Source organism: Pristiophorus japonicus, chromosome 4 (assembly GCF_044704955.1).
Source record: "Pristiophorus japonicus isolate sPriJap1 chromosome 4, sPriJap1.hap1, whole genome shotgun sequence".
NCBI classification, from domain to species: domain Eukaryota; kingdom Metazoa; phylum Chordata; class Chondrichthyes; family Pristiophoridae; genus Pristiophorus; species Pristiophorus japonicus.
The window spans coordinates 94,773,438-94,787,153 of NC_091980.1; the positions used below are offsets into that span (position 1 = coordinate 94,773,438).

At 45.7% G+C, this 13,716-nt stretch overlaps 1 long non-coding RNA gene across 1 annotated transcript; it reads right to left on the minus strand.

The window, feature by feature from the left end:
• Positions 1-6,319: 6,319 nt before the first annotated feature.
• Positions 6,320-13,488, minus strand: LOC139262121 (uncharacterized). Its single transcript, XR_011592905.1, has 3 exons — positions 13,356-13,488; positions 10,655-10,784; positions 6,320-6,633 (listed from the first exon to the last, which is right to left on the minus strand). It is a non-coding gene; the product is annotated as an uncharacterized lncRNA (long non-coding RNA).
• Positions 13,489-13,716: the final 228 nt, after the last annotated feature.

The window sequence follows — 13,716 nt, forward strand, 5'->3', positions numbered from 1 at the left end:
AAGCCATTTAGGACCGAGATGAGGAGAAACGTTTTCACCCAGAGAGTGGTGAACCTGTGGAATTCTCTACCACAGAAAGTTGTTGAGGTCAATTCACTAAATATATTCAAAAAGGAGTTAGATGAAGTCCTTACTACTCGGGGGATCAAGGGGTATGGCGAGAAAGCAGGAATGGGGTACTGAAGTTGCATGTTCAGCCATGAACTCATTGAATGGCGGTGCAGGCTCGAAACATATTTTCTATGTTTCTATGTTTCTATGTTTCTATGAACCCCCCAGGAGTTATTTTCAAGAATCCCACATCCAGGGGGTTAGCAGCACAATAATTGACAACTTTACTCATCATCACCATAGGCAGTCCCTCGAAATCGAGGAAGACTTGCTTCCATTCTAAAAGTAAGCTCTTAGGTGACTGAACAGTCCAATACGGGAACCAAAGACTCTGTCACAGGTGGGACAGACAGTCGTTGAAGGAATGGGTGGGTGGGACTGGTTTGCCGCACGCTCCTTCTGCTGCCTGCGCTTGTTTTCTGCATGCTTTGGCGATGAGACTCAAGGTGCTCAGCGCCCTCCTGGATGCACCTCCTCCACCTAGGGCGGTCTTTGGCCAGGGGCTCCCAGGTGTTGGTGGGGCTGTTGCATTTTATCAAGGAGGCTTTGAGGGTGTCCTTGAAACGTTTCCTCTGCCCACCTTGGGCTCGCTTGCCATGTAGGAGTTGCGAATAGAGCGCTTGCTTTGGGAGTCTTACGTAGGGCATGCGAACAATGTGGCCTGCCCAACGGAGCTGGTCAAGTGTGGTCAGTGTTTCGATGCTGGGGATGTTGGCCTGATTGAGAGTGCCAACTTTGGTGCATCTGTCCTCCTAGGACAATTCTACTAATCAACTCCTGGTCAAGGGAGGAGTCAATGGTGCATCATCCATGCATGTTCCAACAGCATGCTTTAGGATAGTTTCTTCCAATCCAGTGCATGTTGCCTACCGTCTTGCTTTAAAAAGATAAGAGATAGAAACAAAGGAGCGTATATGAAAGCAATACAAAGAGATTGAACACAACACAGAAGAGAAAGGAGAAGAAGGAAATGAGAGATGACACAAATATATGACCATAATATAATATGCTTTAAAGTCATAATTGAGAAGGACACAAGTATGAGAAAGACCAGGATAATAGATTGGAGAAAAGCTGATTTTGAAGGGCTGTGAATAGCACTTGGGGAAAATAAAATGGACAACAATTTTGGCAAACAATGATGTAGAACAGCAATGGGAAACATTTAAAACAGTGTTCAAGAGAGTCCAAGAAAAATATATCCGCTAATAAACAAGAGCAAGTTAAACACTAATGAGACACCATGGATAAATAAAGCCAGAAGGGAAAAATTGAGGGTAAGGAAATCGGCATACATTTAGTATTTGAACAGGATAAAACCCCTGGTCTGGATGGATTACATCCACGCATTTTAAAATAATCTAGGGAGGAAATAGCAGAGGCTTTGCTACACATATTTAGTAATTTGTTAGAAAAAGATGTAGTGCCAGAGGATTGATGTTCCACAGAGTTGGGCACTCCATCCATGCAAGAAGACATCATCGCAATGCCCTATGACATCAACCCACTCATGCTTGAGGCAGATTGCTCCATTCTTTCTGCAATCATAGACAGTATGCTTGGAAGGGCTGTCAGTGCATCGCACACTGTCTGCTGCTCCTCAATGATTCTACTTTTCATGGATATTTCCCAGGGTATAGCATCTGTGTCCAGCTGAATAGAGCTTGGAAAGGGCTGCACCCTCTGTCGCGGACACTCCACAGCTGTCCCTGCCACCACCATCTGCTCTTGCTCACTTCTGAACTGTGAGTCACCAGGTGAAAATCCAACTATCTGTCTAACTGGTCACACTGGAGTGTGAGTATCTGAGCTGGTGCATGGTAAGCATGGGTCCTGCGCGTTGCTACCTCAGAAGGATTCAGCTGGTCTGAGAATTTGTTGTCCACAAGTTCCATGGACTCTTGCTGCACACGTAAAAGCCCCGCCGAAGAGAAAAGATATGAATTAGTATTGGCAAGGTAACGATGTTACAACTTATCATTATGATGATGATTATATTTCACGTGCTGCTGAAAACAAGTCAGCATGATGAAGTTTTGTATGACATGTGTGGATTATGCTTAACTCTGGCCCAGGGGCAGCACAGGCCAGCCCACACTGCGATACATGTGCGCACTAGGTCCATGCAGCAGAGCTGGTCTTGGGTAATCCTTGCCACTGGATCAAGACCTAGCTCTGTCAAGTTCGTGTGGTGGCTGGTGTGCAACACATTAAAAAAAATCCACGCACGGGCATCTTCCACCCTTCTGGATGTAGTTCGGGTCCTTCATTGAAATATCTGTGAACTCATCCTCTTTTTCGCGTGTGTAAAGTCCTTACTCTACAGTATGAAACCACACAAGGCACATTCTGGGGACAAGGTCACTCTGTGACCTTAACTCTTTATTTACAGGACTCCAAAGACGATGACCCTGAGTGGGACCTCCCTTTTTATACTTGTGTGATCAGGTAAGGAGTGCCTCCCACAAGTTCACCCCTTGTGGTCAAGGTGTGCATGTAGGTTAAGTGTATACAGTAATACAGTGGTGTTACATTGTGGTTACATACATGACATCACCTCCCCCCCCCGCCCTAAAGTCTTATTGGGATCATAGGTTTAGTCTTTCAGGTGGTCTACACTCCCTCGTGGAGCGCCGCAGTTGGGGCTCTGGTTGTTGGACACTGACGTGAGTGTTTGTCACCTATGGTGATTCCGGCCTGTCCGGGCTGATCGCAGGGACTATGCATTCTTCTGATTGCTCTTGTTGCTCGTTCACTGGTGGTGTTTTGAGCTCCATCTCATGATCTTCTTCAGGTTCCTCCGTGTCAATGCTGAACCTTTTTTTTTTACTTGGTCCAGATGCTTACGGCATATCTGACCATTGTTGAATTTTATCTCGATGACCCTATTCCCCTCTTTGTCAGTTACAGTACCCTCAAGCCATTTGGGCCCCATGGCGTGATCGAGGACGAATACAGGATCATTTATTTCTATACATCTCCCCCTCGAATTACGGTCATGGTACTCGTTTTGTGACTTGCACTTGCCCTCAACTATGTCGGTCAGGACTGGGTGAATGAGGGACAACCGTGTTTGAGTGTCCGTTTCATTAGTAGCTCTGTGGGCGGGACCCCCGTGAGCGAGTATGGTCGGGATCTATAGGCCAGCAGGAAACGCGATAGGCGGCATTGTAGGGAGGGTCCTTGAATCCTGAGCATACCTTGCTTAATGATTTGGACCGCACGTTTCGCCTGGCCATTGGAGGCCGGCTTGAACGGCGCAGTCCTGACGTGGTTGATGCCATTGCTTGACATAAACTCTCGGAATTTGTAGCTTGTGAAACATGGGCCATTATCACTAACCAGGATGTCCGGCAAGCCATGGGTTGCAAAGATCGCACGTAGGCTTTCCACGGTGGTGCATGAATTCAGAATGATGCACTCGACCCATTTCAAGTATGCATCTACCACAATAAGGAACATCATACCCATGAACGGGCCTGCGTAGTCAACATGAATGCGTGACCATGGCCTGGTGGGCCAGGGCCACGGGCTGAGTGGGGCCTCCCTGGGGGCATTACCCAGCTGGGCACACGTCGTGCACCTGCGAACACAGTGTTCCAAGTCTGAATCAATTCCAGGCCACCAAACGTGTGACCGGACAATGGCCTTCATCAGCACAATGCCTGGGTGCTCGCTGTGGAGTTCCCTGATGATACCCTCCCTGCCCTTCTGGGGCATAACTACCCAGCTGCCCCATGGTAGGCAGTCAGCTTGGATGGCGAGCTCATCCATCCGTCTGTGGAACGGTCTGACCTCCTCAGGACATGCTCCATGTGCGGGCACCCAATTCCCAGTCAGGACACATTTCTTAATCAGGGATAGGAGGGGGTCTCTGTTTGTCCAGATTTTGATCTGGTGGGCTGTGATGGGGGAGCCTGCGCTGTCAAGGGCATGACCAACGTGGCGCTTTGCTCCGTTGCCTCCTCAGTGGTGGCCAGTGGAAGCCTGCTGAGTGCGTCAGCGCAATTTTCGGTGCCAGGCCAGTGCCGGATGGAGTGGTCATAAGCAGCCAGCGTGAGAGCCCATCGCTGTATGCGAGCTGATGCGCTGGCATTGATAGCCTTGCTGTCTGACAACAGGGATGTTAATGGCTTGTGGTCCGTCTCTAATTCAAACTTCCTACCAAAGAGGTATTGATGCATTTTTTTTACACCATAGACACATGCAAGCGCTTCCTTCTCGACCATCACATATCCCCGTTCTGCTTGAGAGAGCGACCTGGAGGCATAAGCCACAGGTTGTAGTTGACCCTCAGCACTGCCCTGCTGCAACACCAGAGGACGATGCATCACATGTCAGAACCAATTTTTTACAGGGGTCGTACAGGGCCAACAACTTGTTTGAACAAAGTAGGTTTCGCGCCCGATCAAAAATCTGTTCCTGACAGTCCCCGCAAAACCAATCACAACCCTTTTGCAGGAGCACGTGTAGCAGCTCCAGCAACGTGCTCAAGTTCGGCAGAAAGTTCCCGAAATAGTTCAACAGTGCCAGGAATGAACGCAACTCCGATGTGTTGCAGGGCCTGGGTGCTCGTCGAATCGCCTCTGTTTTGGATTCGGTGGGCCGAATCCCGTCTGCAGCAATCCCCCTGCCCAGAAACTCAACCTCAGGAGCTAAGAATACACATTTAGACTTCTTCAGTCGCAGGCCTACCCGGCCCAGTTGGTGTAGCACCTCCTCCAGGTTGTGGAGGTGTTCCTCGGTGTCTCGACCCGTGATGAGGATGTCGTCCTGGAATACGATCATTCCAGGAATGGATTTAAGCAGGCTTTCCATGTTTCTTGAAAAATCGTGGCCGCTGATCGAATGCCAAACGGGCACCTGTTATAAACGAACAGCCCCTTGTGCGTGGTGATGGTCAGTAGTTTAGATTCGTCGGCCAGTTCCTGGGTCATATAGGCTGAAGTGAACAGCTTGGTGAGCAGCTTGCCGCCTGTCAGCGTGGCGAAGTGGTCCTCCGCTCTCGGGAGTGGGTATTGATCTTGTAGGGACACCCGATTGATGGTGGCTTTGTAGTCGCCACAGATCCTGACAGAGCCATCCGCTTTTAGGACGGGAACGATGGGGCTCGCCCAGTTGCTGAATTGAACAGGCGAGATGATGCCATCTCTCAACAACCGGTCCAATTCGCTTTCGATCTTTTCCCGCATCACATACGGCACCGTTCTGGCTTTGTGGTGCACTGGCCTGGCATCCGGGGTGATGTGTATCACTACTTTAGTGCCTTTGAAAGTCCCGACGCCAGATTGGAATAGTGAATCGAATTGTTGTAGGACTTGTGAGCATGAACTTTGCTCCACAGATGACATTGCATGAATATCCCACCATTTCCAGTTCATCTCAGCTAACCAGCTCCTCCCCAACAGTGCGGGACCATTGCCCGGGACAATCCAGAGCGGCAGCCGATTCACTAACCCATTGTGTGTGACATCCAACATCGCACTGCCTCGCACCGGAATGATTTCTTTTGTGTAAGTCCGTAATTGTGTCTCAATACGTGCTAATTGGGTTTACTGGCTCTAAGTGGCCATAGCTTCTCAAATTGCTGAACGCCCATGAGTGACTGGCTGGCCCCAGTGTCCAGCTCCATGTGTACTGAGATATCGTTTAATAAAACAGGCGTCTGTGAACTTACAGAGGCTGACCAAATGCCAGAAGTCCGCTACGAAGCCCGGTATGCTCTGTCCTTCACGACATTTGTGGGTGTAGAATCTGTGTCGGGCCATATGTATGCTACTTGCCGGTTTGAGGTGCTCCCCGATCAATTTGCTAAGTTCTTCAAAGATTTTGTCCGCCGGCTTTTCGGGTGCTAGTACGTCCTTCATGAGCGCAGCTGGTCAAAAGATGAGCCCTTCGCTTGTCGGCCGCTGCATCCTTTCTTTCTTAACAAAACTTTGCTGAAGCCTCTCGACAAAATCGTCCCAGTCTTCCCCAACACAGTACCATTCCTCTGTGCTACCGGTGGCCATTCTCGTGGGTCGTGAATTCCAGTTTCTCGTCGCCAATGTAAAGTCCTTACTCTACAGTATGAAACCACACGAGGCACATTCTGGGGACAAGGTCACTCTGTGACCTTAACTCTTTATTCACAGGACTCCAAAGACGATGACCCTGCGTGGGACCTCCCTTTTTATACCTGTGTGATCAGGTAAGGAGTGTTTCCCACAAGTTCACCCCTTATGGCCAAAGTGTGCATCTAGGTTGAGTGTATACAGTAATACAGTGGTGTTACATTATGGTTACATACATGACAGCGTGGAAGCAAGTCCTCCTCGTTTCAAGGGACTGCCTATGATGATGATGATATTTAACTCTGTCACCAGATAGCTGGTCGATCCTCATCTCTCCATCTCCGATGGCCGGGGATGCCAAGACGTCACTGACCTCGAGTGCTTCTTCCTCAGCAGTTGTTAGTTGTGAGATCTGTGGAGGCACACCTCTGGCTCTCTCTCTATCCCTTGTGTTTTGCGTTCTCTTCTCCTGTAACAGGGGAAAGAGAAGACCTTTGAGTGACTGTAATGGAGTGTGTTCACCGAATGGATGGAGTGCATTTGGTGATGGTGACTATCAGGGAGAGGCTATGCAATATCAGACAACCCCAGTCCCAACACGCCTTAGGGTTAATATCAGGGCCGATGTGGCTGTCAGTGTATTTATTTGGCTCTGGTCCACTAGAAGAGCAAGTTGACCCTTCACCTCATACTCATATGTCAAGTAAAATGTAAGACAAGTGCCAATTATTTTTCGAAGTAGTTCAGTGCTAGCAAGAACCGAACATTTTTTTAAAAGCAGAAAGCGTTTAGTGTGGTCGCTCCTGTACTGATCACACAAATCACCTGATGCCATTGGTCAAAGAGGCCATTTTATGACTGTACTTTAAAAGAAAACTTGAAAGCCTTTTTATATTGAATTGTTTAATTTCCCTTTTCACTTTGATGAGTGCAAAGATCACAAAAACAAAAGATTGAACAATCTTTTAAATAAAACGTTCTTGTTTAAAATAGCCTCGCCATCATGATTGTGCTCTTTGAAATTGGCGACAAAATGTGAAATTTGATGACTTTGCAGATTATTTTCTAAAGAATTATAAACTTTCCAAATAGTTTCTTGTGGTGTCTTCTTGCTGTTACTGTGCTTTTTTATGTGTAGGCATTGTTGAGCTGACACTTTTATTTTGGGGTTGAGGTCTTGTCACCATTTTTTTTGCAGTTTGCTGCTGCTCAGTGCCATTCCATTGCTATTATGTGGGAAGATTTGTAAAAGGAGGAAGGTAATTTCATTAGCTTCCCCTTTTATTACATAAAAAAGACATATACATATTTTGTGTTGAAGAATTTCTTTCCCCAAGTCAATTACTTAAACTTTTCAGGGTTGAATCTGGAATAAGCAGGTAAACCGGAAGTGACAAAGGCAGGATTTAGCTGTGTTAAAGACTGCATGTTATAAAGTACTGAGAAAACAGTTTCCCGAGAAGTACATCCGTGGGTGTAATGACAGCTGAATGTTGCTGACTGTTATATAATATTCTGATACAGATTTTTTAAAGAATGTTTTTACCTGGAAGGAATTGAGCAGATGATGAAAGATCCCTGTTATTCCTCTGTGTCCTCATTTATCCATAATCTGTGATCATTAGCATTGCTAAGGTCCAGTGTGTTAAGCTTGAGATTATTTTGAAATAGTATTTGCATTGTTATTTCACTGAAAGTTTATGCCAAATGTGGTGAGACTCCTCTCAGTGTTAATTTGTCCCCGTGGGTTTACTTTGGCAGGCCTAAACATTAGGGCTAGAAATTCGGTTGTTTAGCGCTACCATTAGTGCCAAAGAGGGGCGCTAAGGGGCCGTGAAACACCTACTACCTGAGCCCAGCAGTGTCAGCTCTTGCCACGACCTTCAGTGAAGGCTTAGTGGCAGCGCTGACAGTTTGCGCTGCACTCATTAGCACCGCCCACACGGTGATGTCCCCAAGTATGCAACGCCTCCGTAGTTCCACAGTTGGCAGATTTACTGTTTTGCTTGTGGTAGAGAAAAGCAGTCAATACATCGTCGATCCCGGGGCAATATCGTCTGGAGTGCAAGGTAAGTGATGACATTTCAGTTTTTCAACTTCTATTTACTTGTTGCAGTAGTGGGGAAGTGTGGGTGAAGTTTATTGACATTTTCACAAGGATTTTTGTTTCAGCTTCTGGTGCTACAATGCTGGCACCCTAGCACTATCGCTCTGGAGTAAAAATAAAACAGGGAAGATGGCTCAGCCGTGGCTAACAAGGGAAATTAAGGATAGTGTTAAATCCAAGGAAGAGGCATATAAATTGGCTAGAAAAAGCAGAAAACCTGAGGACTAGGAGAATTTTATAATACAGCAGAGGAGGACAAAGGGTTTAATTAGGAGGAGGGAAATAAAGTATGAGAGGAAGCTTGCTGGGAACATAAAAACTGACTGCAATAGCTTCTATAGATGTGTGAAGAAAAAAGATTAGTGAAAGCAAACGTAGGTTCCTTGCAGTCAGATTCAGGTGAATTTGTAATGGGGAACAAAGAAATGGCAGACCAGTTAAACAAATACTTTGGTTCTGTCTTCACAAAGGAAGACACAAATAACCTTCAGGAAATAATAGGGGACCGAGGGTGTAGTGAGAAGGAGGAACTGAAGGAAATCCTTATGAAGCGGGAAATTGTGTTTGGGAAATTGATGGGATTGAAGGCCGATAAATCCCCGGGGCCTGATGGTTTGCATCCCAGAGTACTTAAGGAAGTGGCCCTAGAAATAGTGGATGCATTGGTGATCATTTTCCAACAGTCTATCGACTCTGGATCAGTTCCTATGGACTGGAGGGTAGCTAACGTAACACCACTTTTTAAAAAAAGGAGGCAGAGAGAAAACGGGTAATTATAGACTGGTTAGCCTGACATCAGTAGTGGGGAAAATGTTGGAATCAATTATTAAAGATGAAATAGCAGCACATTTGGAAAGCAGTGACGGGATCGGTCCAAGTCAGCATAGATTTATGAAAGGGAAATCATGCTTGACAAATCTTCTAGAATTTTTTGAGGATGTAACTAGTAGAGTGGACAAGGGAGAACCAGTGGATGTGGTGTATTTGGACTTTCAAAAGGCTTTTGACAAGGTCCCACACAAGAGATTAGTATGCAAAATTAAAGTACATGGTATTGGGGGTAATGTACTGACGTGGATAGAGAACTGGTTGGCAGACAGGAAGCAGAGAGTCATGATAAACGGGTCCTTTTCAGAATGGCAGGCAGTGACTAGTGGAGTGCCGCAGGGCTCAGTGCTGGGACCCCAGCTATTTACAATATACATTAATGACTTTGATGATGAAATTAAGTGTAATATCTCCAATTTGCAGATGACACTAAGCTGGGTGGCGGTGTGAGTGTGAGGAGGACACTAAAAGGCTGCAGGGTGACTTGGACAGGTTAGGTGAGTGGTCAAACGCATGGCAGATGCAGTATAATGTGGATAAATGTGAGGTTATCCACTTTGGTGGCAAAAACATGAAGGCAGAATATTATCTGAATGGTGGCAGATTAGAAAAAGGGAAGGTGCAACGAGACCTGGGTGTCATGGTACATCAGTCATTGAAAGTTGGCATGCAGGTACATCAGGCGGTGAAGAAGGCAAATGGTATGTTGGCCTTCATAGCTAGGGGATTTGAGTATAGGAGCAGGGAGGTCTTACTGTAGTCATACAGGGCCTTAGTGAGGCCTCACGTAGAATATTGTGTTCAGTTTTGGTCTCCTAATCTGAGGAAGGACGTCCTTGCTATTGAGGGAGTGCAGCGAAGGTTCGCAAGACTGATTCCCGGGATGGCAGGACTGACATATGAGGAGAGACTGGATTGACTGGAGTTTAGAAGGATGAGAGGGGATCTCATAGAAATATATAAAATTCTGACGGGACTGGACAGGTTAGATGCAGGAAGAATGTTCCCGATGTTGGGGAAGTCCAGAACCAAGGGACATAATCTAAGGATAAGGGGTAAGCCATTTAGCACTGAAATGAGGATAAACTTCTTCACTCAGAGAGTTGTTAACCTGTGGAATTCCCTATCGCAGAGAGTTGTTGATGCCAGTTCATTGGATATATTCAAGAGGGAGTTAGATATGGCCCTTACGGCTAAAGGGATCAAGGGGTATGGAGAGAAAGCAGGAAAGGGGTACTGAGGTGAATGATCAGCCATGATCTTATTGAATTGTGGTGCAGGCTCGAAGGGCCAAATGGCCTACTCCTGCACCTATTTTCTATGTTTCTATGTTTCTATGTTAGTGCCCTAAGAGGAGTGTGGAATGCTTATCTTAGCGTTCCACTCTCCTCTTGGGGTGATACAACTGAATATCACTCTTTAAAGCAGTGATATCGTTCGGCACTGCCTCAAAGTGGGTGATACCTAATTTCCAGCCCTAAGTATATATGTTACTGTGTAACTTAAAATGACTCAGGACCATAAGTTGCAGTCAGCTCATACTCAGCATACTTACGGATAGCAGCAGGAAGGGACAAAGTATGATTTCTATGTTCAACTTGTTGTCATCGATGTGCAACCTGAACCTTGCGTATAATAACTCGTTACCATTCTTGGCTTGTGTGACATCCAAAACAACTCCACGGCTTCAAGAAGCAGATATATGCAAAACAGCACAAAGAAAGTGAGAAGAGCATGTTGTACAAGACTCTGAGTCATAATTGCTGAACTAGACCAACAGCCATTAGGATTGATAAGGAGGTTATGGCACAGAAACACTTGATAACTATCCTGTTTTGATACAGTTCTTTTATTAACAAACAGTAAAAAAAAATGTTTTTTTGCAGTTTTCTGCTCATTTTCTACCTTTTGTTTTGCATCTGAAGATGTTGCCTCTTAAGTGGTTTATGGTCTTTGGCACCATCCACATACATGCCAAGGTAAGAAAATTAGCTAGCAAATGCTGACAAAGCCCCCAATGGGCTGTGATAAATCCATGGCCATTTCAGCAAGGTAGCAGAGGTATTCATTCCAACCATGCCAAGAATGACTCTGATTATAAAACCAAACCAGTTTCCCTTACTAATGACAATGATTCTAGCCACAAAATGCTGAAGGTGGCAATTAATATTCTTGCAGTATAAAACATTCTGGATCTCTGCAACTAACAGTCCATTATCATCTAAGAAGGAGAGGATAGGGGATGCGGAGGTGGGCGGGGGGGCGATTGGTGGGGAGGGATGGTGGCAGGGTGGTGGGTGAGCCGAAAGGAGATGAATCACAGTACTTTGCATTGATTTTTGTCATCAAATGTCGACCACGCCTTCAAAATGCTGTCAGCATGAAGCGCCGATGGTTGGAATGAACACCTGTACTACCTTGCTGAACTGCCTGTGGATTTATCATAGCCTATTGCTAGCCTGCACAAACCCTCTGTGCAATTTTCCAAACAGAGTTAGATACTGACTTTATAAAGTAGAGAGTCACTGCCACTACCACCATTTGTCTTACCGCTGAGTTTTTTGTTGTAAATTGCTGTCAATTGAAACCATAAATCTGTCCAAATTTAAGATGCTACTGCAAACAGGAACTATGTATTCAATTCTACCACAACATTTCTGCAAGTGGCAATAGTCAAACTCTTTGTCAGGATTTTTAGTAAAATGTATTGATCTGGTTTTCCCACTTTGCACTTCCCTGATTCCATGCAACATTTGCCGGCTTAGCTCAGCTACTCAAAAGCTTCAAACAAATGGAAAGCACATCTCTAATTCATCTAACCAACTTTCATTCACATTCAGAGGAAGGTGCTAGGAGCATTGCATTAAGATCAGAGGGAAAAAATGATTAGTGAATCATCTTTAATTGCTTCAATAATTGTCGAGTTGTCAGCTGCAGAACATCATCGGTAGTGTTAGGGAACAGGTCACCCTGCCTGTTCTTTCATGTGGTAAATGATGCGCAACACAGGGCAAGTGCAAACTGGAGGGAAATAAATCTGACAAACTAAGTGTTGCAACATGCAGCGATTCTATTCAATTGACTGAAAAGTGTAACAAAAAACTGGAGACTAAATTTTCAGACCTCCCTCCCGTCGGAAACAGCTAGAAAATGGAGTTTAAGAAATTATCGACCGTTGCTGCCATTGAGGTATCAAGGAGCGAAGGCGCAGTGAGAGACTGTAGAGGGACATGATTGGGGCCCAGAAGAGGCGTGAGTTCCGGGCGAGGAGCCCAGGGGCAGCACAGGCCAGCCCACACTGCGACATGTATGCGCCCTAAGCCCATGCAGCAGAGCTGGTCTCCAGTTGTCTTGGTTAACCCTTGCCACTGGACCAAGATCTAGCTGTCAAGCCCGTGTGGTGGCTGGTGTGCAACGGCCACCACACATTAAAAAAATCCACGCATAGGCATCTTCCACCCTTCAGGATGTAGTTCGGGACCTGAAATATTAGGTCCTTCATTGAAACACCTGTGAACTCATCCTTTTTTGGCGTGGAAGCAAGTCATCCCCATTTCGAGGGACTGCCTATGATGATGATGATGCCACTATGTCACTCTGGCGGTTCGAATGCCTGAATGAAGAAGGCACCGAACTGATTAAAACATTTATATCCGGATCCCATGACATCAATAGGACTCCAGTGCCCTTTTTGTTCTGAAGCAGGTGGAGCGCGTGGTGCACATGATCACGGCTAGGTTCAGGAGGAGATGCAAGAATAAATTTGAGTTTATTTTTGTGGAGCCTGGAGGGGCAGCAGGGTCCCTCCATTTTAGTTAACTTCTTGTGACCTGGAGGCCAGGCAGGATATCCAATATTGCACCGGTCCAGAACCAGAAGGCTACCCAGGGTCCATAGACCGGTGGCCCAATGGTAATGAGGCCCAAGCCTCAAAAGGGACTGGGCTTCATACCCAAATGACCATTAGTATTAGTCCAGCTGTCAGCAGACTGAATTGTCCATCTTTCCAACCAAGAATGATGTCCTCTTTAAAGGGCAGAAGCTAACCAGGGAGAGTAAATGGAAGAGAAAGTATAGCTACAATTGGTACTGCATTTTCGAATTAGCATGATTACGATATTGCAATAATTTTAGTGATATCAGCACAATTTATAAATGATGACTGTGTAACATGTAATAACTATTTAACCCCTTTAACATACCAACAGCTATATTTTCGGTTTTTGGAGAAAACGGTAGTTTTATGCCAAACTTACCATTTTTGCTGCACTTCCGTTTTTAGGTTGAACTTTCGGCCTTTATGTCTGCGCCATGGGTGCATCGGTAAAGGAGGTGTTGCATGACAATTCGCAGTACAAACCGTGAGTTTCGGCAACTTCAGTCCAGGACCAGGAGCACTGCGAGAGAAGTCTTGGAAGGGGGGAAAAACAAAAAACACATTAAAAAAAATTCTAAAAACATTTACATGACTATTATGTACCAATTGCTGAAAGAAACTTAAAAAAAACCCTCTAACTTACCTTTTTTGCAGGTTTTCATACTTACCATTGCTGAAACGTTTCAAGGACACCCTCAAAGCCTCCTTGATAAAATGCAACATCCCCACCAACACCTGGG